General features: G+C 40.4%; 1 long non-coding RNA gene across 1 annotated transcript; it reads right to left on the bottom strand.

Annotated features, from left to right (window-relative positions):
- Positions 1-19,829: 19,829 nt before the first annotated feature.
- On the bottom strand, positions 19,830-24,590 carry LOC123959013. The gene is made up of 4 exons (XR_006822199.1): positions 24,413-24,590; positions 23,902-23,974; positions 21,731-21,877; positions 19,830-20,243 (listed from the first exon to the last, which is right to left on the bottom strand). It is a non-coding gene; the product is annotated as an uncharacterized LOC123959013 (long non-coding RNA).
- Between the last annotated feature and the right edge of the window lie 1,293 nt (positions 24,591-25,883).

The following is a 25,883-nucleotide window of genomic DNA, read 5'->3' as shown; positions in this document are numbered from 1 at the left end:
CAAACATCATTAACTGACTGGCAGATGACAGCAGAACCAGCTAAATGTAAGGCTGTGCTGTAAATTTGTCACCATCCAACATACTACAATATATCCAATACTATATGCATATTCCAATTATTAACACAGTTCAACCAATGATGCAGCAGAGAAAGGTGAGTTATAGGCATGGGTTGAGATTTTCAGGGTACGATAACAATAAGAAAAAATATCGCTGTTTCACGGTATCGCATTATTACAGCTCTAAAAGTTGTTATTTTTAAATGTCTGGGTAAAAGACATTAATTTTTTTTCCATAGAACACAATCTATTTTATTTTTTAGCAACAACATATACTACTGCTGCAAAGAATATTATCAAACGCTATAAAATGAATTATTGTTATTTCAGTGCACATACTGTATACACATAAGGAGAGAGCGAGACACACACAAACATACACCCGTCTGTTGTACGGCCTCCCTCCGTACAAAAGACAGGTGGAAAAAACACCAGGGTCCCGTTTCAGAAAGCGGGATTAGTGAAAATTCGGAGTATGTTGAGCCTGAGATGAGGGAAACTCTGTGTTTTCTGTTTCAGAGAGCGAGATCAGATAATCTCTAGATCAGTAACTCCGGAAACTTATCCTGTGAACCTAACCTCAGAAAAAAACATGCATCTGAACAACCTCATGAAATTTTTAATCACATAATCACAAAGCCAGTATTGAATGCCATAATTAGATAGCACAGTGATGCAATATGGTGCAGCTCCACAGGTGTAAGGTCTTTTTCATTGTGCATGCTCTTTACAGAAATCTAAGTTTAAGCCGAGAAAGAATGATAGTCATAGTAAATGCATCATAGTTTTAACACAAAATACAAGTACAGCAACAGATTGCACAGGTGAAGCTACCCATTGTATTATATGTAAGATTACATATTCTCTATGACTGAGTCATGGTTTGCCTGCAGGGGGTGGACAAGAGGAGGTCGTAGTTGTCACTAATTCATCATTACCTGCAGTGCAACCATATCAGCAGTCAAAAGGCATCAATCAATCTTGAGTGTTTGCTTAACCCCTGGTGAAATACTTCTCATGCCTGCATAGCAGCCATTACACAAGCGTGTTGTGACAGTAGCACTGACAAAAGGTGCTTAGACAGGAATATTACTGGTGACAGATGAATATCTTCTTTTACTATTGTGGTACAGTGTGGTTATGGACTTTGGGCTCTTATAATTTGGTTTCTTGGAATATTGGTGGTATACAGCAGGACTTAACATGTACTCTACAACACTTCCCGCAAGTCCAAATACAGTGTTGTCAGGACTTCCATCCAAACCAAAAGTAAGTAAATATCTGTGAATATGCATAGAACAATACAGCCTTGATAAATCATATTATGGATCAAGCAACCACACCTGTGAGAACAACAAAAGTGACAACAACAGTGGGATTTTGAACAGAGCAATATTAGAAGTAAAATGATGAATCATTGATTTTGATGTGTGCCCTTTCACCATTGACCAGCACTACTGTACATGTACTGTTCACTAAAATCAATCAGGTATATGTTAAATTTAATTCAGCTTGAGATGGAGCAGCATGTTCACATGATCTGAGGAATAATTAGATTTTTTTAAAGGCTCAAATACAAAGAAAAACCATCTGACACGACATACCACTTACACAGAGAATGGTTGTTAAGACGTGTTCGATAGATCCGATTTGCATGTTTAATTAAGCTATCAGCTCAGTACAACAGAGACCCAAAACCTAAAGCCGCAGAGTCAACAGCCCCTGTAATAACACCTCCCTCCGGTCAGACGGTCTGAGGAGAAGTAGAGGGAGGAGAAGAGGGAGGAGGAGTGGAGACAGGCAAAGAGGGTGTGGGGGGTGCAGTCAGTCACTAATACACTGAAAGGGAAAGCGCAAAGCTTTTCATTAACACCCTGTGAAAGGCACATTCACACTCCAGCCCACTAATTAAGTCAGGCCTCACTCACTAGGGAGCAGGAGTAAAGGGAAGAGAGGGAGACAGGGCAGAAAAAGAGAAGTTAAGTTGGGAAAGAGAGCAAAAGATGAGGAGACTTGGAAAATTGAAAGGAGATAAGAGGAAAAAAGTGAAGTAGCAAGAGGAACGAGAGAGACAGAGAGTGAGAGTGAAGGAGCAAAAGGAGGAGGGAGGTGGAAAGATAATATATCTGCCCCTAATCAGGTTGATTTTAAAGTAACTTGTTTCCAGTCCACTGCAGGCCTCATTAACTCGCCTCTGGCTGGCATCATTGTTCAGACAGCGTTTGAAATGCACCAAAGGAATGTAGATTTGCTTTAATCCAGGCCCATCAAAGGTAACACTGATGCTGCAGTGACGCTGTGCCTCTGGATTAGGCCAAGCTAGAGGGGAGAGAGAGAGAGAGAGAGAGAGAGAGAGAGAGAGAGAGAAGAGAGCGGGTGGAACGAGAGAGACCCATCCTCAAATTTTAACCATTTCAAATTCAGTAGGTGACAGGTCTCAAGAGCCTCACCAGCACTGAAGATGACACTTTCAGGCTGCATTTGAATAATCTGAATGGTCTATGTTACATAATTATGCCATGACAATTTGGGCACATATGTCAGAGTACAGTCTGGCAGCCAACGTGTCAGTGTGTGGAAGCTTACAGGGGTAGGGATAAGCGCCACACTGTCCCTGCATTTACTCTCCTCCACTGTGTTCTGCTAGGTGCTGATTTGGGAAAATTTGCAATTCAAAACAACTTTTTGAAAAGAATATTTTTTCGTCTCATGAATACAGAATTTGGGAGGCAGGGTTTAAATTGCACATAGCAACAACGGGAGACCATTTTGTGGTTAGCCTACCCCTGGCTGTGTCAAAAGATGAGGACTAAAGACTGGCGGCGTATCTGAGAAATGACAATATCATGGTGCTGTTTTTTCCTCATGTTCACCGTTTGATTTGTCAACCAGGAAGCCCAGTTCAAGACAACGGGAACTTCTTGTTCCAAAAAGACGGTCCATCCAGATTACTACAAACTGAGATGATAAGGTTGTGAGGAAAAAGAATATCAATACTAGAGGAGCAAACAACACAGATGAGCTTTAGCCCCTTACAGGGTGCATGATGCTTGACAGTTGTGATAAAAGAAATGCTAAAATACACACTTTTATCACTTTCTATCCTTATCCCGAAAACATGTTTTCTGAGAGAGTAGCCTCCACTCGCAGAGAGAGCACTCTCCTATCTAAGAAACCTCGGAGTCCTGGGGTTAAAAGAATATACTGACATCTCATCTTTATTCATGAGCAAAGCCACTACACTAGATATTAAACTCTAAACAGTTTCAAGAATACCAAAGAGAAGGGCATCTTTTCTGGCTGAACCCTGGCATTTCTACATTTGAAGCAAGTGCTAAAAGTCCATACAATCTGGTTATTCCCAGAATGTCGGTTTCTCACACATTGTTTACATTAGACACAGGATTTGTTTCATGCTGATGTTTTATTCAGATTCCTAGCATGCTTATGACATGTCCAACATGAGTTTCAGGTGTCACCAACCATGCCCCAGCTTGCTTTGCCACAGTCAAACCCCGGTGATGCTGAGGATTCTCAGGGGACTTGAGGGCGAGGTGGAGAGCAGGGGATAAGTAGAAGTGGCAAAGAGGCGAGATATTGTGGGCATGAGGGTCCTAGGCTCACAGGGGGAGCCAGGTTAAGCCAGTTAAGGGCATTAGACCTCCAGGCTGATGAAAAGGGGCCCTCCCAGATCAAATTGAAGTAAATCTACCCTAAATCCACCCTACAAAGGGAGTTTAGACTTCGCCATTGTGCAGGCCAGAGTAAACAGGGGGTCCTTGGGTAAGCCTCCCTTCACAGGGGACAAAGGCAGAGAGCTGAGGAACTGATCTTACCCCAGTAGGCCAATGTTAGCACACAGATCACAGGGTTAGACACACTCAAACCTATCAGCTGCTACACAGGCCTCTACGGTCACAACACTCTCCTAAGCCTTAAACAAGCTATAAGTTCTCCACTGGCTCTGACACTCTAGCATGCCTCCCGTGACTGCTCACATTTTGCCCTGAAGACAGGAGTGAAGATAACTTTGTGTTCAGTCGCTGGCTCCTAGACAGACTTCTCAAAGCACAGTTTCCTCACCTTCTTGGCTGTTTCACACATCCTGGCATTTTTCTTTCACAGGCTAAAAGGATTGTTATTGCATTGTACCTCTACGACAACTGACGAATCAGTTCATCATCCTTTTCGTCAAAGCATGAGGCGATTTTCCCAGATGGCCGCTGGGCACTTGTGCTTTGAAAGCAGGATCACAGTGGCAAGAAAGAAAAAACCTCCTCATTCACTAAAAAACTTTCCAGAAAGGCAAGCACAATCATCCTGTTAATGGTTCTAATTGAGGCATCATCATACCCGTCACACTCCAGCTGAACCTAGCATAATAAATATGTGTTCAATTAGGATCCATCAAACGCTCCCAGCCACAGCTGCTGGAAAAACAAAGAGGGCCCCCAGCCCATGGGCCTCGTTCAATTCACCTGGCAATCATATTATGACGCTCTCATTTTTGACCTGCTTCAAATTATCTCTGGGAAAACAAAACCCTTCTCCTATCCATTTGTGCCAAGACAATTGTTCTTCCTCTCCTGAGTCAAAAACTTTGGCAGATTATTGCCTCTTTGTGCTTGAAAGGTACTAAAGCAGGTGTCAGGTACTATTAGAGTCAAGGTCTACAAAAATGTGTAATCACACACACACACACAAACATAGGCAGAGGTTACAGGCACGGCAGCAGTTTGTGTAAGCCTGCAAAAAAAAATACACGTTGCTTCAGTAATTATCAGCCAAGGAAACCATAACAGTGTTCACACAACAGAAGAATGCAAAAACAAAGGAGCCATTCAGCAGCAGTAACACCCAAGGTGTTTTCATAGTGACGGACCATCATGTCAGCTGACACAAGCTGCTGAATGAAATGAAAGATCAGCACCGCAGGCAACCAGGTGCTTCTTCAATTTTCTAGGAGTCTATTCACAGCACATTGAGCATGGCTGTGTGTGCATGCATGTGTGTGTGCATGGATGTGCTTATTTGAAACAAAGATAAGTGAACAAATTGAGGTGGGCTCTGTCTTGTTTTCACATCTGATGTTGATGGTGTGGTACACACTTAAGAGTGCTATAATTCATCAGAAAGTGGGTTAGTACAAAAAACCTGTGCATCTGTTTTAATTAACAGAAATGTATATGTGTGTGAGTATACAGAAGTAGTATTTTCATACCTGTTTATATTATATTCACTAAGGAAGTCACTTTATATTAAAACATTTGAAAACTACCATTCGAACTACAAATAAATTAAATATTAATTGCATTGTGATTCTGATCTATTGCCTGCCCTGATGCCCTATAACTATACTCCAGGTTGCATTAGGCTAATTTGAACAAATTACATGTCAGTTCTCTTTCTTTTTATCCTGATTCTTTAAAAAAGTGGCTGCCCAAATTTACTTACTGCCATATAGATAGTGTATTGGTGGAAGATCCTGTACATGTACACTTTTATTGGTGTAAATCATGCATCAGTCCATTTTTATTTTTCTTCATTGGTATATCAAGTAGGCCTGGTCCTATGTGAAAATGTTCAAACCCGTTCGATATTAAGCCAAAGACTGGACCAGTATACATAATTTTACCACTAGGTGTCACATGTGACTCAGCCACTCCCGAGTGAAACATAATAATAATGAGACGAATGAGAGCAGTGTGGCAAGTCAGTGAGATTTCCACACATTTCTGCAAATGTCTCACAATATAAGCTTTGTTAAGAAATGAATGGTTTCGGTCCATTGAAAGGAAAGAGGGCTATGAATGTGAAATGGATACAGGAAGTGTTGAGTTTCTATTAACACAGCGTGTACAGCAGTAACTTTAACAGGGTAACGGGAGAGGATTAAAACAGGTCTTCATACTTACCTTTCAATTTGCTTCGTTACTGACTATGCTGACAGACTATAGCTGGGTAGCTAGGACAGCAAACAGATATGAGGAGCATGATTGTATGTAAATGATGGTTGTCAGAGAGAGGGTTGGATTAGAGTGAAAAATGATGGGGTCATTGTCACAGCAATGTATTTCAACCATGAAGACACTGCTTGAATCAACACTGTCTGCACAGCTGTGATACGACATTTGCTGCAGACAGCGCTGAGAGATTCACGTTCCACATTTCCGGGACCAAATACAGCCTGACTAAGGCCAGGTTGATAACAAGGAATACATTACACAGGTGGTTTTCTTGCCCAGTTTGGCTCTTCAGCTAATAACACTGACAGCTGCATGGCTAACCAAGCTAACTAGCTAATGACTGATGCAGTATGCAATTGTAAGCTCACACGCTCACACTTTGGCATCTGACTCCAGACAACCACTTTTCTTTTGAGGTAACTACGGTAATGTTAACGGTCTGTTTCTGTCACTCATTTGTGAGAAGGCCATTAAGCTAGCCGCACCTAAATTTGGAGTGCACACATATTAAAGCCTTTATGGTAAATCCAGTGCAACCGACCAGTGCAAGCTGACAGGCAGGTTAGCGACTGTATCCTGTCATTTTTTCTCTTTACAAAGACAAGTGTTGCAGTATGAGAGTCCAACCTGAAGAGATGCTATGAAGTCTTCATGTTACACAATACGAGAACCACATACAATATCAAATTGAGTCAGACTTGATGAATTTATCACAAAGATACACGTGACTAGGGATGCAACGATTACAGATTTTGTTGAGAAATAATCACGGTTTCACGATTATTACAATTATTATGCATTAATTAACTTGACTTAAGTTGAGTTTTAATATTTAATTACATTAACAATTATATTTCTATAATATGTAACTATTATTATTATAAGAGGAATATTAACTTTTATCCTCATGGGGAAATTGTTATAAAGGAGGGGAATAAACTGAACTGTTTGGTCATCAACTCTCATCTATACGTTTTAGTGAAAATGATAGAAAGAAATTGAGTGGTGTTAACTGAAATGCATTTCATTGGTAGCTTATGGTCCTGAAAGTCTATAAGCTCCTGATGTATGTTAGTGTTTTACACCTGGCAACATTTTCTCAACACAGACAGGAGGAGGCAACACAATGTAACGTTAAATGTTCAGTGATTGAAGGTCTTGAGAGGACTACGTTCTGTCTTCCATAAAGGCCCTTTCAGAAAAGAAGTGATTTGCGCTGCGTGGAAGCTGCTCAGCGCTAAAGTTCAACTGCTTTGACCGCGGAGTGCGCATGAGCTGGCTGTGCAGTGCACGTTGCTCAACACAGCAACAAATCACCCTGGCACGGCGCAAGCCATTGAAAATAATGGGCCTCATAGCACAGCGGGGCTGTCGTTGAGGTGGGTCTGAAAGGTTACACCTGCTTTGTTTGTTTACGTTGCACTGAAAGCTCTACTCTCTCCGCTACGGCATCGACTGTAAGTTACACGTTTATATTTAATTCCCTACCACCTTGCTACGTTATTTAACATAATGTATTAGGCCTAAATTTACTTGGGCGTGCAACACTGGGTGGTGATACCGTAGGTGCTGCATCAAGTTTAACGTATTTATTCGCTCCTTTCGCAGGAACCTTTTAACGGCAAGTTTTTGAACAGGTGATCCGTCATCTTCAGTAACGCCTTGGTCAGACTTGGTGTACCTGCCCCCACACTGCCGACTTCAGCCGTTTCTTTGGTGGAAGTAAAGCTTCACAGTTGGTCCCTCTGCCATAATTTAGCCAGTGTGCAGTAGCCTCTGATTAGCACGACACTTAAGCTGGTGCACCGCTCCTATAACTTTGTTTTCGTTTTGTGGAAGTTGCCACAGTTTCATTCTGTGCAACAGAAACACTCGGTGTAGCGGAGCCTTTACGATTAATTAACCGTGACATTTTAAAGCGCGGTTAATAGTGAAATCCGGTAATTGCTGCTTCCCTACACGTGACAACGTCCGATTTCCAAAGTAAGGTGTCTATCAAGTATGGAAATAGGATTAACTGGATTATATTCACAGAAAGTATAAAACATATTAAATGTGTCCATTAAAAGTAAAAAAACAACAACAATAAAATATTAGGGAAACTACATATTCTATTTTCTATCTTTGATTTAAGGTTGCTGGAAAAACATTAAATAAATCTGTTGACTTTTGTTGCTGTTTTATCACCATTTATAGCTATACAATGGGTTTATGATTAAATAGTTTACTATAGCACAAAATTGTTTACAAGAGTGCAAAGTTCTTCATAGATAGCCTCTTAATTGTGCACCAAATTAATGCATTTAACTTTAAAATGTACAAAATTTTCTTCCGGGGGGCATACCCCCCAAGAGGGTCTGAGGTCCTACCATAGTTTCTTTAAATCCTGTGGGAAACACTGTGTATTCCTTGTTTTTCCTGGAGACCACGTTCGGTCCTGGTCAGATCGTGTTCACTACGAGGTTGCTGAGCGCAGTTCCTTTGCCCGCTTGCCCGGCTCTGGTGCTCATTCCTGCACCATTCCCAGCCAGCATCCCCCAACCCGGTCCTGAAAAGCTCCTTCTACCTTCGGTCCAATGCTCCGGTGCTTACACTAACACTCCCCCAGTTTACCGAGCTCCCAGTCCAAGCAGAGTCAGCTAATATAACCAAAGCTAACTGAGCTAACGGTAGCAAGTTAGCAGCAGTTAGAGGCAACTCTACCAGTAAAGCTATCTGTTCATCAGGAAATCATCGAGAGCAGTCAGAGGACATCAAAGGGAAAAAATCATTGTTTTTTAGCTAATGACAAACTCTAAAAAAAACACATTAAGAAAACCGAAAAAAATTACTTTTTTGTCATTGTTGACGTATAGCACAATACATATATAAAAACACAAACATTGATGTTGATTTCATGTGGACTTTAAATAGTTTCTTTGAAATTGGCCAGAATGTACCATAATGACAAATGCTGGTTCAGTCGGTTTGCCTAAAATTAAAACCGGTTTAAGCTTGTACACCACACAAGCAACACTGGAGACCAATCCAACCCTAATTTAAAGTATACTGTAACAATAAACAACTGTTGCCCCTATTGCTTGTTGTTACCAATTATTGAAAAGAGAACAACTAGATCTTTCCAAACATTTTCATATCAAGAATGAAGCCAAAGAACTGTCACTCCGCAAACATGCTGTAAAAAGCACCATGTTTTTGCGGGGCTACAATAGAGAGTTTTACCACATGGCTGTGTGTCAGTGCACAAGATTGTGCATGTGTGCAAGCTCCAAATGAGCAGGAGGAGGGAAGAGGGCTCGTCACAAGCCTGGCTATAGGAGATTATAAACAATCCAGCTGAAGTCAGCCATAAGGAGAGTCTGCACGTCAGTCCTCTTACCCTAGAACAGCCTGGGGTTATCATGACGTGCCAGCACATTTGGTGTGAGCGTTTGACTGCTTCACCTCCTAATCGTGCCTCCTCCGGGCAGAACTCTCTTGGGAGACCTCCCATCCTCTCCTCTTCCTGCTGTACCTCATTTAGCAATTGCTGTGTTGTTATACTGAATAGTCACATAACTGTGGATGGAGGAAGCTTGTAAAACGTGAGTTTTGTTTCTACGGTGTCCATACTTACTGTAATGTGTAAAAAATATGTGTTTCCAAGTTTACATACATGCCACGCATCTTACTATGGTTGTTTTCAGACTTGGACTTTTCAGTTTTTACCATCATGACAAATCACTGTTGTAGTCTGCTGACAGTTCAGTTCTTCTATAAACACTCTGGGCAAACACCAGCAAATAACCCATAAAGACATGTGTTCAGCTCAGTAACACCCACAATGCACTGTTTTCTGCCTACATGTAAATTTCCAATAACCGATGGCCTAAAACATGCAACAAGTACTGTAAATATGCAGTTTTGACTAGCATAACGTAAGTAGACCAATCAAATCATGTTAATATTGGGAATGGCCTGTTCACATTCAATTCCTAGTGGAAATTACAAGTTTGAAATGTGGAATATTTAGTGAGCTTGACTGTCTCCCACTTGGTATCACAAATTGCAGCAGTGTATCAAAACCTAATTGTAGCTCTGTAACGACCAGTGCTGTGATGCCAGGGTCCTAAAAAACAACATCAGGCCTGGCACCAATTTTGTGGGAGCATTCCCATCTACTACATTTTCTTAAAAAGATGATGGCTCAGATGGCAAAGTAGTGTGATTGTGACAATGATGGTTATAAATTGTTGATGGTATATTGTTACCGGTTGTGGTAGACCTACAGCTCAGCAAGTGAGCATTTGTGCTTAGCAGAAAATGAGTATGTCTAAGAAATGCCAATGCTGTCATTATAATATGTGTATCTGTGCTTTAGGCTTCACATCACATTGGATGTAGCACTATATGCTGCTGTAACTTTTTTTTCACTGAAGCTGTTTTCCCAAATCCACTCAGCTTTCTAGGGTCCAAATGTATTTATAGTAGGGCTGGGCACGTTAACACGTTATTATTGTGTTAATGCATTAATGAATTAACGCTAACAATTATGGCACGTTAACACAGTTTTTATTATTATTATTATATTGAAAGTCCGATTATTAGAAGGCTGATTAGTATTGGGCAAGCTGTCAGTCTTAGGAACGTTCTTAAAATCACAATGTAGTCACTTGGCCCCGTGGGGTTGCTCTCCGCTCCTCAGGTGAACTGGAGTAAAAGGAAGGCACTCTGTGGATAGTAACCATGGCAACGGCTTCTGTGCACTACACAGCTGTAGCCTATTTAACCTTAGTTAAAATTATAGGCTACCTACATTTGCCATGCGAATTCCCTCCTGTTGATGTCCTATTTAGTAAACAGTAATAGATTCTGGAAACGCACAAACAACGAGGATCAGTCTCTCTTCCAATGATTTGCGCTGCCGTCGCGTACAAAAAGTTCAACACAATTCAACTTTGGCAGCAGGCGGGCATGTGCGTAAGGCGATCACTTTTCCTCACTCTAACAGGGACACTTGCTGCTAAACATAGACTGTTTGTGATGCTCCCTGATAAAAGAAAAATGTTTCTGCTGATAACAGATTTATATATCTTAACCTGTTGCTCAGAAGCTGTCTGTTATGATGTTATGATGGTATGATGTTATGATCGTGGCTCTGGACTCTAACTTGTTTTAACGAGCTAGATAAAAGGTAATGCCCTGGCAGTGGCAAATAGCTTTAGTTTTATATTTGATTTGATTACATTAATGTTTAAGTAGATATTTATAAGAAATATTTTATTGCTACTATGTAAAGGGAATACTGCTGGTAAAAAGCACCTTATTTGTTTGAAGTGTTTGCAAACCACATGTTATTGCACTTTTGTGTATATAGCAGTACATTTAAATTAAAAGTGCGCAATACACTACGTTAGAATTCATTATTCAATTTTTCTCATAAATATGCGATTAATCGCAATAAAATATTTTAATCGTTGCTCAGCACTAATTTATAGCAATATAAAAAATTAAATAGATCAAGTGACATTTTAAATAGTTTAAGAAAATACATAGAAACTTTCATTTACAGTCCCCGCCAAAAGTACTGGAACGGTAAGGCAAATTCCTTTGTTTTTGTTGTTCACTGAAGACATTTGGGTTTAGGTTCAAAAAATGAGTATGAGACAAGAGTTCAGAATTTCAGCTTTCTTTCCTGGTATTCACATCTAGATGTGTTAAACAACTCAGGACATATCACCGTTTGTATTAGACCTCAACATTCTTAGGTGAGCAAAAGTAATGAAACAAATTATCTTAAAGTAATTAACATTTAACATTTGGTGGCATAACCCTTGCTTGTGATAACTGCCTCAAGCCTGCGACCCATCGACATCACCAAACTGTTGTATTCTTCATTTGTGATGCTATTCCAGGCTTTTACGGCAGCTTCTTTCACTTCTTGTTTGTTTCGGGATGTTTCTCCCTTCAGTCTCCTCTTAAGGAGGTGAAATGTATGCTCTGTTGGGTTAAGCTCAGGTGATTGACTTGGCCAGTCTAAAACCTTCCACTTTTTCCCCTGATGAAGTCCTTTGTTTTGTTGCCAGTGTGCTTTGGGTCATTGTCCTACTGCATGATAAACTTCCTCTCTATTAGTTTCAATGCATTTCTCCGTAAATTGGCAGACAAAATGTTTCTGTACACTTCTGAACTTATTCGGCTGCGACCATCATCAGTTACATCATCAATAAATATTAATGAGCCTGTTCCAGAAGCAGCCATGCACGCCCAAGCCATGACATTACCTCCACCATGCTTCACGGATGAGCTTGTATGCTTCAGATCATAAGCAGTTCCTTTCTTTCTCCACACTTTGGCCTTTCCATCACTTTGCTAGAGATTAATCTTGGTCTCATCAGTCCATAAGATTGTGTTGCAGAACTTTTGTGGCTCATCTCTGTAATTCTTTGCAAATTTCACTCTGGCCTTCTGATTCTTCCTGCTGATGAGTGGTTTGCATCTTGTGGTGTGGCTTCTATATTTCTGCTCTCTTCACCCTGCACTGTGGAGGTCGTTGTTGATGTCACTTACTGATGGTTTGGGTTTTTCTTCACAGCTCTCACGATTTTTCTGTCATCAACTACTGTTGTTTTCCTTGGCCGACCTGTTGGACGTCTGTTGCTCAGTACACCAGTAGTTTCTTTCTTTTTCAGGACATTTCAAATTGTTGTGCTTGCTATGCCAAATGTTTGTCCCATGGCGATTTTCCTTCTTTTCTCAGCTTGACAATGGCTTGCTTTTCACCCATAGACAGCTCTCTGGTCTTCATGTTGGTTTATCCTCTTTAACAGAAAATGCAGTCTTCATAGGTTTGAACTAGAGACTGGCGCGGGACTGTTTTCTTGGTCCTGCTCCTGCCCACTCCTGACCCGTGGGATCCCAATCCCAATGCAGCTCTCTAGTTTGAACCTAGTAAGAAAACTTGGACTAGTCATGCAAAGCTATTTAATGTTTGGAAAATCAACCTAAAAGGCAACACTTGGGCAATAAGAAACATCTGTCAGTCACATGTTTCAATAGTTTTGCTCACTTGAAAAATGGGTGGTTTCACACAAAGGGTGGGATGTCCTGAGTCGTATAACACATCTAGATGTGAATACCGGGAAATGAGACTGCAATTCTGAACTCTTGTCTCATACTCATCTTTTGAACTTAAACCCAAATGTCTTCAGTGAACAACAAAAACAAAGGAATTTGCCTTACTGTTCCAATACTTACTTAATACCATCTGTCCAGTCTACCACTGCCACCTACACTTTAAAAGAGAGTAGAACAGCTACGGTGGCTGACACAGCACAAAAGTCTCTTCTGAGACAGCAGAGAGTAGCCAGTCAAGAAATGAGGTTTCTTTAGGTATACTTATTAAGAAATTATTAGGGCTGACCCCGAATAGGCGAAGATTCGATGCTTCGATGGGCGGAGTCTGATTCGACTGTATATATATATTCCAGTATTTTCTTAGATCGCTCAGGTAACCAGCTCCTTCAGATCAGCCCAAAACAAAATGCTTCTTTGATGCTGACAAGAGTGCTTGAGACTCTGTAATGCTTACTTCTATAATCATATTCGCCAGTTGATATGAGGTGCGATGCGACCTGAAAGACTACAAAATTAAATATAAAAACATTTAGCCTAATATTTACTTTTTTGTTTCACAGGATACACGAACACAAAACTCCCAATAAAAAGGTCCTGGCCCTCCTTTCTCCCCGACCATGTTCTAACTCAGTCTTTTCTGTTAAATATCACATACCTGCCTTTATCGTCACAAACTGATGCTACAGGGCTTTCCCCACTGCGTTGACCTATGACGCTATAGTGATCCCCAGTGCGTTACAAACGCTGACAGGCCTTGACCATGCCATATGTGATGAGTCGGGGAGTTTAACAGGTTGTAGGGATACAACACCCGTCAGCTCCTTTGTTTTCTGTTATGGGTTTAAAACAGAAAAACAAAACAGATGTCTGGTTTTTTTGTTTACCGTTTTTCCATTTTTCTGTTTTGGTTTTAATACAGAAAAAACAAAAAACGACTTGGTTTTTTGGTTTTTCCCATTTGGTTTTGAAACGAAATAATGAAAGAACGAACCATACACGGATTCTGTTTCTGCACCACAGTCCATTTTAAAACACATATTAGATAAAGTCTATACAAACATTGACAATAGAAACACGTTAATTCTCTCTGTGCTTATGTATCCTCGCTGCCAGATTATGGTGCATTGGCTATGTTGCTTTGATAGCGGCAAAAAATATACACAGGGCTGGAAATTAACACCCGCCAAGCTCCAAATGCAGGTAGATTTTGCGTTTGGCAACTAAATGTTGCAACATAGTTATGGATCTTATAATGCATTTCTGTCGATAGATCCTCAGAAATGTTACATACTGAACCTGTAATATATTCACTTTTCTAAGGTTATTTTAGTATTGTCTTCATACTTTACAGGCATACAGAAATATCTGCATGGCAGAATGATACTTCCATCCACAGTATTTGACTTGTCAGCATAAGGTTATGTAGCGCAGCACTAAAGCACTTTCAGTAAATTTGTACCCCATGTACCATTGCTAACTATATTTGACTCGTGATCACATAAAGCTATGACCAGTTGATCTATAAAGCTAAATGTCAGAATTCAACTTTTCCACAGTCAAAACTGCAAAGACTGTCCTGGTTAAGACTGCATTCAACATCAGGTAGGTTTGTATGAGAGAATTCAACCACTCTTAACAACATTTCCAGCTCTAATTATTGTGACAGTGTCACAACTATTTTCTTTCCCCATGTAAGCATCTATTTCCGTGGCAGAAGCAGGCTGTTTGTATGTGGCCTGTGCAGGCCACATCTTCCTCTGTGGCTTGTTGTTCTGTGCATTTCTGAACCCACCCATTTATTTTGGTTTGTCATAAACTATATTTATCTTTTTCTCTCTGACAAGTGGGACTTGAAAAAGAACATAGAGTAAAGAGCAAAGCCCGAACAGCTCTGCCTTTCTGGCCCTCTTTCAGAATCGAAAGAATTACTGTAACCCTGTAGTATATACAGTACCGCCATTCTGTAAGCCAACGTTTTGATTATTCATGCAATGCTTTAACAGGCATGTAATTGTAAATCATAAAAACGCTTGCTGGTCAACTTGTTGACAAAGACATGCACTAAATACAATGTCTAGCGTCTAACAAAGTACGCATACATGAAAAACATATTGGGAAACCAAGAAGATAAAAGGTACTATATAGAGCACCATCTCTCAAAACTGTCTGTGAATAAATTATGTGATGTTAACGCATAACTGAAACCATCATGGCGTTTTGATCTGGACAAAACATGTAACGCTGTAAGCAGACTGGTAAAATAGGCTTCATATCACATAACTACAAACTTTATACTTTGTTCTCATATATAGCGCCACATAATTTCATGACAATAAAAAGTCAATGGCTGAGTGTCAACCATTGTAGAGCTCGGTCAGTATGTTTTTTAAGACTGATACTGATGTCAATGATGTGTGCCAAAATTAATGTCTTATGTCTTATGTGCATGTGTAGGCTTCTTGTGTGTCTGAGTGTGGGTAGAAGAGAATTCCGAGGAAGGTGCGAAGCATATTTAAAATTTATAATAATAATGTTCGTGGTATTATGTGAAAAATTAGATGTATTTTGCCGGGGGTCGGGGTTTTACAATCACGATGCCTGCTCAACCATCGACCATCTGTCAGCCATCGCCGATGGACGATGGCATCGTCTCTCGGCCCAACTCAATCAGATTTCAGGAAGGGCATGTGTCACTCTTTTCCATAGTGCCATTCAGAGCTTAAAACTGTTGTAAGCTGACCTCAGATTAGGTTTGCTCTGACTATTGTTGCTCTTTAAAGAAGCATGCTGACTAAAAGAAAACTGATGATCCTGTCCACCCACAGAAACTTCCCTCTTACGCAAAAAAATTTGACAGCTTTACTCCAAAGAGCACTGCGCAGACTGAGCGAATAAGCCACAGCTAGAACTTCGAGGCTTAAATGATGCAAGAGGGTGGGCAGCTACTCAGGAGGATGAATCAGAATTTCTCAGTGCATGGGTATACACTCTAAATATGAATTATTAAGTGGCTATCATACCCCCATAGTATGAAAATAAATCCAGGGGTGGATGGAATAAGAAGGGGCTGAGGTAGTGGACCAGAATACTGATGTGGAAAGAGATCCCAGAGGAGGTACAGGTACTAAAAGGCCGCCAGGAAGCTTCTTGGATCTCCCGCTGTAAGTGCCTAATCATGCTTTTTAACCTCTGACATGGCAGATCACAACACAGATGATCAGCGCTCAAACATCTAACTAGATACTGACTTTTCCTGTATGATCTGGTGAAGCAAAGTTATTGATAGTCTGTTAGAAATGTTGGACTGATGGCGACAGTAAAGGCAAAGCCATCAAAAGATTTCATGGCAATTGAGCCATTAGTTTTTTTTGGATGTCATGAACTTGTCATAAAGTGTTGGTTAACACAGATGTTTTTACGAACAGGACTGGCCAACTGATCATCACCAACGTCCTGCTACTATAGGGACAAAAATGATTGCCTCTTATCTGAAGAACAATGTTGCTTACCATGAACATTTTATTTTTGTTATATTTGTAAGACTATAATGAATAGGGATGGGGATCGTAAATTTTTATTGATATTGATACCCTTATTGAGACTGCTTAATAATCCAATTCTTTATCGATACCACTATCGATACTTTTATTAATACTATTATTTGGTGACGGTTATTTGGTAAAACCAGCCACTACGAGCATGAGGTAGGCTTGCACGGTATGAGGAAAATATTCAATGTGCGATAACATTGTTATATATTGAGAGACTTTTAATAAATAAACATATATTCAAGTGTGCATATTAGCTGCCTGGTTGTTTTTAAATTATTTATATATAAATAATTTAATCCTAATCCTATCTAATCCCAGAGGATTATAATTTAATATTTTAAATACAGCTAAATGTTGTTTCTAGAGCATGAACATTAAAGCAAAGTCACTATCTACAAACTAGTGAGTGACGTTTAGAAAGAATAAAAAACTCAGTCTGTATCAGACCTTCCTCCTCTTCCTCCTCCTCTCTGCTGTTATTCACTGTCTGCAGGTAACGTTACCTGGTGGAAGGAGGAGCGGCTGGTTTGTCTCAGCCAGCAGCTGAGTTTATAACAATGTGCCAAATTTTAAGACTACAGACTAGACTGTGCTCCAGACAGGCGGCTTTCTATTTAGCTTGTTTTGAACATTTCGCTAATGCCAAGCTAACGTTAGCTGTGCTTGTATAAAACATACAGGATGAGAGACTGAGGACAGAGATGATTAAATTAACTCTTTCTACATGTTTACCTTACAGACAGGTGTATTGATAAAGTATTGTCTTATTACTAGCAAAGGTTTTCTTGTACATACTTACAGTAAGGAGAGTAGCTGTTTGCAACTCAAGTAGTTTGGAGCTAACTTACCTTCACAGTCTCCAACGAGACAGCGCGGCATCTCGCTCTGCTGGCCGCTGTGTGTGTGTGTGTGTAGGTGCCGACAGAGAGCAGAGGTTGTAGCCTGATGATATAAAGTCCCCTGCCCGTTTAATACTGCATTTCAGTACTATCATTAGAAACATTAGTTTTCCTATCCATCGCATTTAGAAATAAATCAGATTTGACGCTTGAGATACAGCGTTACAAACCCGCTAGTCTTGATAACAGTATCAATAAGCTCAGACCTTATTGATTTTCAGATTTTCTAATAATGAATACAGTTAAAATAGAACACACTAATTATAAGCCACAAATCTAGTGAGTGTCTTTACGGGATAGAAGGTATATATTTTGCTGTAAAGCAGAGTCGAACCTTGGAACCAGAACAAGGACACCATTTGGAAGCACTTTAGAGTCAGAGCACAGTGCGGACACACAAGCTTCTTTATTGCCAGTCTACCTGCTGTGCAAAATTATATTTTAGGTGAATCTAAGCTGTTTTTGAATTAAAAGTAAATTTCGAGAATGAATGGAAACTTCATGTGTCCATGTGTTTTCAGTATAAAATTCTGGGTAGCTGATTGTTACCAAACACTGCTGAGTCCTGACCTTGTAAGGTGGATGTACAGTTAAATGTTTGAGAAAGAGGAGTAGTAACCTAAGTGACATTTATACATTCAAATTTGATGGAATTACAGTGAGCCGACGTTGGCCACGGGTGCAGGCTTGAGAGGGAGGCTTGAGAGTGTTGAGGTAAATGTTATTGAATCTTTCACCACAAGATGGGGTCAGTCTAAGAGGTCTTAATCCTCTGTGCACATGTTCCTGTGGCTTTGGGACATAGTTCTCTGGGACTATCACAAACCAGAATTGCATAGCAACACAATTTGTGCCTCTGATGTTCACCTCATACTACTTAAATAAACCAACCCCTACATAGAGCTAAATTGGTCTAGTTACACATCCACCACATTTTTGGATGATGGTTGTCAACTTTAGAGGCTTGCAATTGTTATAAATAGATTAGTCCACGTAACCTGCCCTCCAATTCAGCAGATGTGCATTCAGCATGATGAGCAAGCACGCATTGAGGAACTACTGTATCTAACCGTTACTTTCCTAGTTAGTAGATCAGTAAATTTCATTTGATTGATTAATTACAAGAGGAAGCTTCGAGAGTATAACAAAAACTTGATTTCATAAGAAACAAATTCTCAAAAAAATTTAAAAAAGCATGTGCACGTAATAATTAATTAGTAACTGATATTTTCTTTTTAGATATTTTCTTTTAAAAACACTGGATTCTGACCTTTTATAGGAAGGACATGGTGATCATGTCTGGCCTAGTAATGCTTCAAAGGCCAATTGCAATGGGAAAACATCTGGAAAACTGTTGCCCAACAAAGGACTGTTCAAATGAACTGAAGTCGCAGTAAATTTCATATACATCAAACTCTGTTATAGTAAAGAGATGAAAAGCTCACAGCAGAAAATATATTTCATGGTCCTAGGTCACACCAGATCTAAGCTGTAACATCTTAACAGATCACACCTGATCAGATGGCTTTAAAGCCCTAACCTCTGTATGGTTCCCCCATAGAAAGATATACCAGACTCTACCTTTGGGAGTGAAGCCAACTAAATCTCAGCCATGTGTGTAGCAGCATCGACGCAAGCAGTGTTGAGCTCAGTCCAGCGTATGATATAAGCTGATGCAGAAGTATGTGAAACACTGAGACTAACCAACTGTAAGTACTGAAAGAGTTAAACCTACAGCATCCAACAATAATATCTGCAAAACCACACAAAAAGTTGATCATAGATAAGTTCTAAAAGATTAATAAAATAAACCTACTAGGGATTTTTTTAAGGAACATGTTTTGACTTCACACATTGTTTCAGGTGAAACAGCATGGGTACTACTCACGGATGTTTAATAAGCAGTACATAAGGCAAGGCCTAATGATGACACTGATATGTTGTTATGTCACAGAATCGAAGAATCACTTTTCTCTATATATTTGCGCTGTTACATATTAGGTCTTGTTAGTTAAATTAAGGGAAACAACAATGCCCGGTAAGCTGACAATATATATAATAGATATTGTGGATAGGCTAGTGGGAAAAAAGAGACAAGGAGAGAGCAGTTGTTCTTTGCTTGACCGTTCATCGGCCCTATAATTCACTCTTTATATTGTGATGTCTTAAAATGGGATTTTACAGTCACTGCTTTTATTTCCACATAAAACAGAGTATTGTATAAGCCTGTTAAGAGAGTATCCAACAGTGTCTTGCATGCTTGGTCCCTAAGCGCCCAAACTACACAACAAAGCATAAATCCTGTACTGGTGCCAGAGTCTGACCGTCTGCTTTCACTGTCACAGTCGGCTGTTTGTTCTTCTCTTCACTCTCTCTCTTCTACCCCACCTTGTCCACACTCCAAACACCGAGAGGAGTATAAAGACGGGAGCAATCCGAGTCAGAAAGAGGGTTTTCTAGAATTCACCTTTTATCTCACATATAGTATGTGGCAAGCGGAGTGTAGGAGGGGAAAGAAGCAATAAAGTGGTAGGGGAAATTCGAGATGAGAACTGAGGGAGACATACAGAGAAAGAAAGGAAGCAACTGAGGAGAAGAAAAAGAGTGGGGTCGTATTTCTTTTCTTCAGCATATATTTCATGTTCTCTGATCTGAGGAGGAAATGTTAAAAAGTTATTTCACAGAGATACAGCTTTCAATTTCTACTTTTCTGACTTCATGCTTCAAAAGTACTGCCAACTGTCTGAACTACCCACTAAAACAACCTATTTTTGATTTTGTTAATAAGTTAGTATTTGTAAGAATATCATTCCACTATATGCCTAAAACATGTCAACCCATTTTGCAGAGCAGCCTAATATCAGTTTACTCTTTCCTCATAAATTAAGCTCTCACCAGAAAACCCAAATTAAGCTGTAGCCTCCAGATGTCAGTCCTCCTTGTCCTTGCACTACAGTAGCCCTTAGGTTAATTCAAGAGAATGTATGCGTGTAAGGGTGAAATGAAATTTGGTTTATTTGCTGTGAAATCTCTTCAGATGTCAGTCGCAAGCTACCTTAGTCCTACTAGCAACTCACAGCTGCGGGACTGTAAGAGAATCTGGTGTAGCTGCTATCTGGCAGAGACACCACAACAAACCGCTCAGGAGAGGCCCACAATCACATCACAGTGAGTGATAATACACTTTAGCGGAAGAGTTTTGAAGGCTGTCGATGCGAGTGCTGCTGGCTGGGCTGTTGAGTGCTATAAGGAGATGCTGATTCCCAGCTGCCTATATTTCACTTGACAGGTGACGACAAGGGGGGAGGGGGGATGTGGTGTGGGTCTCTCCAATGGCGCATCACTCTGGGCAACCAATAAGAGGTGATGGGGGCTTATTGACTTGTCTGGCTTGATGGGCACTCAGCGACTGACAGAGCTGCAAGCAACATCCTTCAACGCAAAACCAAATGGCCAAGCATGATCAAATCCTTTGCCCGTTAACCGCTTTACACAGAGATCCTCTAGAGATTACCCTCCAACCTGACATCCCCCCCCCCCCACTCCCTCTGGAAACAGGGAGCAATACATTATGGTGATCGATGCCATATACGCCATTTTCATCTCTCCTTAAAAGTGTGTCACAGAAGGCCTTCCTTCATTCAAAGCCTGACTACCTGTCCTGGCACAACCTTGACAAGCACCTCACTTTGTGAGTGTGTCTCTGTGAGCAGAAATGTACTGTTCATTGTTGACTTAAGTAGAGGAAGACAATGTAAGCAGGTTTGTTCTTCACAGAGTGATATAGTGTGTGGTTTGAATTAAAAATAATAAACAGGAGTGTTCTATTACAGTGTCCATATCCCCCAAATTAATGTTGACAAGACAACAATGTTGTCCAAAGAACCCAACATCTTCAGAGGTCTACTTATGTCAGGACATTCACATGATCGCTTTGATATATTTCTATAAATAATGCTTTCTTTATGAACACTCTTGAAGAAATCTATAAAGAAAGGGGCAGTTTAAAAGTTGGTAAGCCATGCTATTATCTCATTACAGGTGTCTCTGTTCCAAGGTAAAGTAATCATGTTGAGGAGAGAGCTATAGAATAACAAGCTCCTGTCTTCAGAAGGACTGTAAATTGAGATGAACCTACTTGAGATGAACTCCTAATCAGCCGCCAGACACAGACAATCTCTGTGATGACTGGTGAAGGGTATTCATTGGAGAGGAGTTTAACATCATTGCGTCTGATTGACTGGGCTCTCAACCACCGTGGGTTAAGGGGGCTCCTGGGGTTAGCCTGGTCAGACAGAACAAGAGAGAGAGACAGAAAGAGAGGAAGAGGAAGAAAGAGAGAGAGGGCCCTTCAGTAAATGGCCAGTCCACAGAGAGTTGTGCAGCAGTCTAATGGAGTCTCATCACGGCCAGTCTGTCAGTCAGTCAGGTGAAACAAGGTCTAACAGGGTCCTAATGAAGACAGCTTCACACAGAGTTGTCTTGAAACTGCCCAGCTAAAAAGCAGATAAACTTATTATCCATCCTCCACACTTTGGATTATTGCCCACTCAAAGTCGCTAACAAGAGCAAAGGAAGATCCAACTTTAACATCAAGGCAGCCAACAACAAATTTTGTTCATTCTCTTTGGAATGAATATCGCTGAGAAATAGCACTAGAGGGAATACTGTTGCACAGCTGTAACTCAGTTGTAGACACAAGTCTGAAGGATAAATGCTGAAGGTAGTTACAGCTGTGCTGATACATACAGTGCATAGAGTAATACGTAATATACAACGATCCAGTCTTGTTATACTGTACCTCAGCACCCATGGAATGCTTATTTCGCTTCTGTTATATAGACTCCTACATGACATGAATACAAGTCACATATTGTATCATAATATAAGGGCTTTTCTATATTGCTTTTATTTTGTATGGTGGGTTGCATGAAGCTATAAGAAGGCATTCAATATAAATATTACTGCAGTTTTCAAATGTTTCCCAAATCTTATTAATAATACAAAACCATGACATTGCTTAACTGAGCCATTAAATATGCATTTGCACATTGGGATACAGAGCAAATTTATAAAACATTCCCCACTAAATGTTTCTAGAAAACAACACTGCAGTGGGAATTTGGAAGTTAACTGAGAGACAAAACTGGAGGTATATAACACAGAATTATACTACTGTTCGTAAAAGCTATATTTCATCTACTACTCACGCCAGTTACCAGGGTTGGAAATCCACCTGCCACTGTGGCTGGTGGATTCCAATATCTACCAGCCACTCAATTTTTTAGCCAGCCACTTTCTTGTTTTAACCAGCGGTGTGTAACTGCCTGTAAAAATAATAAAACCAGACCTTCAATATTCAAGCAATAGGCTATTGTTTTTCATAAGGTACATTTTCTCTCAAGGAAAATGCTGCCATTCTCTCTCTTACACACACATTGTACAAGGGGTGTAGCGCCGTTCGTGTAAGTACCTGACTGCACCTATGACGCACGTGCATGAGCGCACAGGTAAGTTCCGGCTTGTGGTTATATAACCACTGTTCCTATGGTGGCAATTTTACATACGTTGGTCAACTATAACTGATCACACAATGAAATGTTAAGTCTGACTTTATTAATATTTTTTTCATGTTGAGAATATTACACGGAAGTCAGCCAAACATCTAGCTCCAGCAACACTGTTCATGCCACATTGTTTTTCTGTGTCCGAGTGAAACAAGCAGACTTGTAAATGTCCAACCACTCACTCTGTTACGCTACTTTTACTTAACCACCACAGTGGCTAGTAGGTTGTGCTAATTTCTAATTCTGCAAACTACCATAAAAGCTCTTTTCAGACAACATTTAATACCTACCTGGGAAATTTTAGACAAGTATATGAATGGAACTACTATTGCACTACTATCAAGTTTCCTGAAGACAGCACACAGAAACTACCAACAGGTCACGGTTTTGTGGTCTGGAGATAGAAGCCCCTGATGCAGTTTGATGCCCATTCAACAGGCATCACAAAAAAATTAGAAATGCTTTTAGGTTAGTATAGGGACAGTAGATAAACTAGAGAGCCAATCATCCCCACAATACATTCCAGCCCAGTAGCGGCGCCTCAGGACACAGCCTCTGGGTGGCCCCTAACCAGGCCTTGGCCTGCCGTCTCTACGGTAAGTGCTCTGTCAAGAGGCTGCCAGGGGCTACAGCATATGCCACCAAATCCCTGGCGTCTTCCCCATGGTAAACAGAAGCCCTGCTAATGGAGGCATGACTCTCTGTATGTACATATGTCTGTCTGTCTGTGCCTCAAACTGACCTTCAGCTGGCCCACTCCTTCTCCTCGCCGCCAAATGGCTTCACGGCTGGATGACACTGCACTGCCTGACTAGCTACATGTGGGAAATAGAGAGAGACAGAGAAAAAGAGAAATGGGTGAGAGTGAGAGAGACGGAGAGAGACTTCCTTATCTCTCCTTGAACTCAAGATTCAAAGAAAAAGCAATGTTGTCCAACAACTCAAGCCTCAACTGTTCATCAGATGTGCAGTCAAACAGTATCTTTGTACATGCAAACAGGTGTGCATACATTTATTAATACAATTAAACACTGGAAAGACATGCCCACAAACAATTGCCCACAAACAATTGCACAAAACATGCACTGAAAACATCCACACAAACATGATACTACGTCTAGTATTCTATTTGCGTGCTGAAAAGTAAATGACAAAAGATGCTATTGACACTATTATAAAATTGTTAACATTTAAATGATAATGCTGGGGTTAGCAAACTTCTGTAGAAGGAGCTGTAGAACGAGAATATTTACCTTGTTGAGGGTGTAAGGTTTGACAGATTGTAAGGGCGCTGCATGGACTGAACTGTACTGTGTAAAAACAAAATGTTTAAAAAATATGAGAAACTTTGCCCCCAGTCTTATGTTCACTTGCCATAAACATTGTTGGTGTATTTTCATTGTTCAACATATAAACTCAATCTTTACACATAATGACAGGCTTCTAAGCCATCCACCTATGTGTAAACAGTCTGCAAAGTGTGCTGGGTGGAAAATGCCGCACTGAGGAACTGACCTACGAGCCTTGACAAACAAATCTTTCCATGTATTTATTTGTGTTGACTTTGTTTGTACTGCATGCACGCCTGCCAGTCAAGCATGCCATTGCCCACGCAGTAACTTACGTACTGAAACACAACCATAGAGCGAAATAGTTTTAATAGACGCTTGCTACATCTTTCCCTTACAATGGCCAGTGCCCTAGTGTGTGTCATTCTGTGGGCATCTAACATAATTACAGGGCTTTGTAGGTTTGTATAGGAGTATTGGAGCTAGATAAAGCCTTCATTACTGTACACATACACTGTCGACACACAACCCCAGCACTGGGTACAAAGCAATCACTACAAGTGTATTATCTTTCCTGTACAAGTCTATAATTAGTTTTCCCCTTGTTACAAAGCAGGCATATGTTTCATGGAAGAATGAAAAGAAACAGATTGCTTCAAACCTCAACTCTGTCCTATTTCTCGGAGATAGTTTTATAGCAGGCAAAGATAAGAGGAGAGCTACAGGGAGGGACTTTATAAAGTCTCGGTATCAGGGAGTATAAGGGGAGTTCAGAAGCAGAGTGGAATGAGGAGCCCGAGGCTTATGTCTTCAAATCACAGCTTTCCCAGGCACTGTCTCTGCTTTATAACAGTGAAGATGTTAGAGGGACGGGAATTCGTTTTGACAGTGTACATTCATGGATGCTCTTACAGTATCTGTTCATTTCACACACCCCATAATAATATCAATATTACCAACTTACAATATCATCTCTTGTGGCTTCTGTCCAATATGGAGCAATTAGTTTACAATACACTTCCCCTCTCATATCTATAAGGTGTTTTAGGAGTGATGGGGTTTATGCATCCATAAAACATAAAGGGGTCACATTTAATTGCAAGGGAGAGAGAAGATGAGACTAGACTAATTATCTTTACAGCCTGACGGGAATATTTTATTTAGCTTCAGCATTGGGTACTCTGCTATGTTGGCCAGTGGGCAGTGGACATTAGAAGATTTACTTCTTGGGGTGAAGCTGAGCAGGTTTTTGTGGCAGCTATTATTCCCAATCAACTGCCAAAATGATTCATGGGCCACTATTTCAAAACAACTGTACCATTTTAATTTCACATGCACATATTTGTCATCTCTCTCATTTTCTCTCCTATATGCAGGCTACAAAACAGGTGGCCTGGTTTATGGCTAATGCAGCTCTAACACTAAGAAAATGCCA

Source organism: Micropterus dolomieu, linkage group LG20 (genome assembly GCF_021292245.1).
Source record: "Micropterus dolomieu isolate WLL.071019.BEF.003 ecotype Adirondacks linkage group LG20, ASM2129224v1, whole genome shotgun sequence".
In the NCBI taxonomy this organism is placed as follows: Eukaryota; Metazoa; Chordata; class Actinopteri; order Centrarchiformes; family Centrarchidae; genus Micropterus; species Micropterus dolomieu.
Note: the sequence above shows the minus strand (reverse complement) of the source record. Positions and strands in the feature narration are given on the sequence as shown.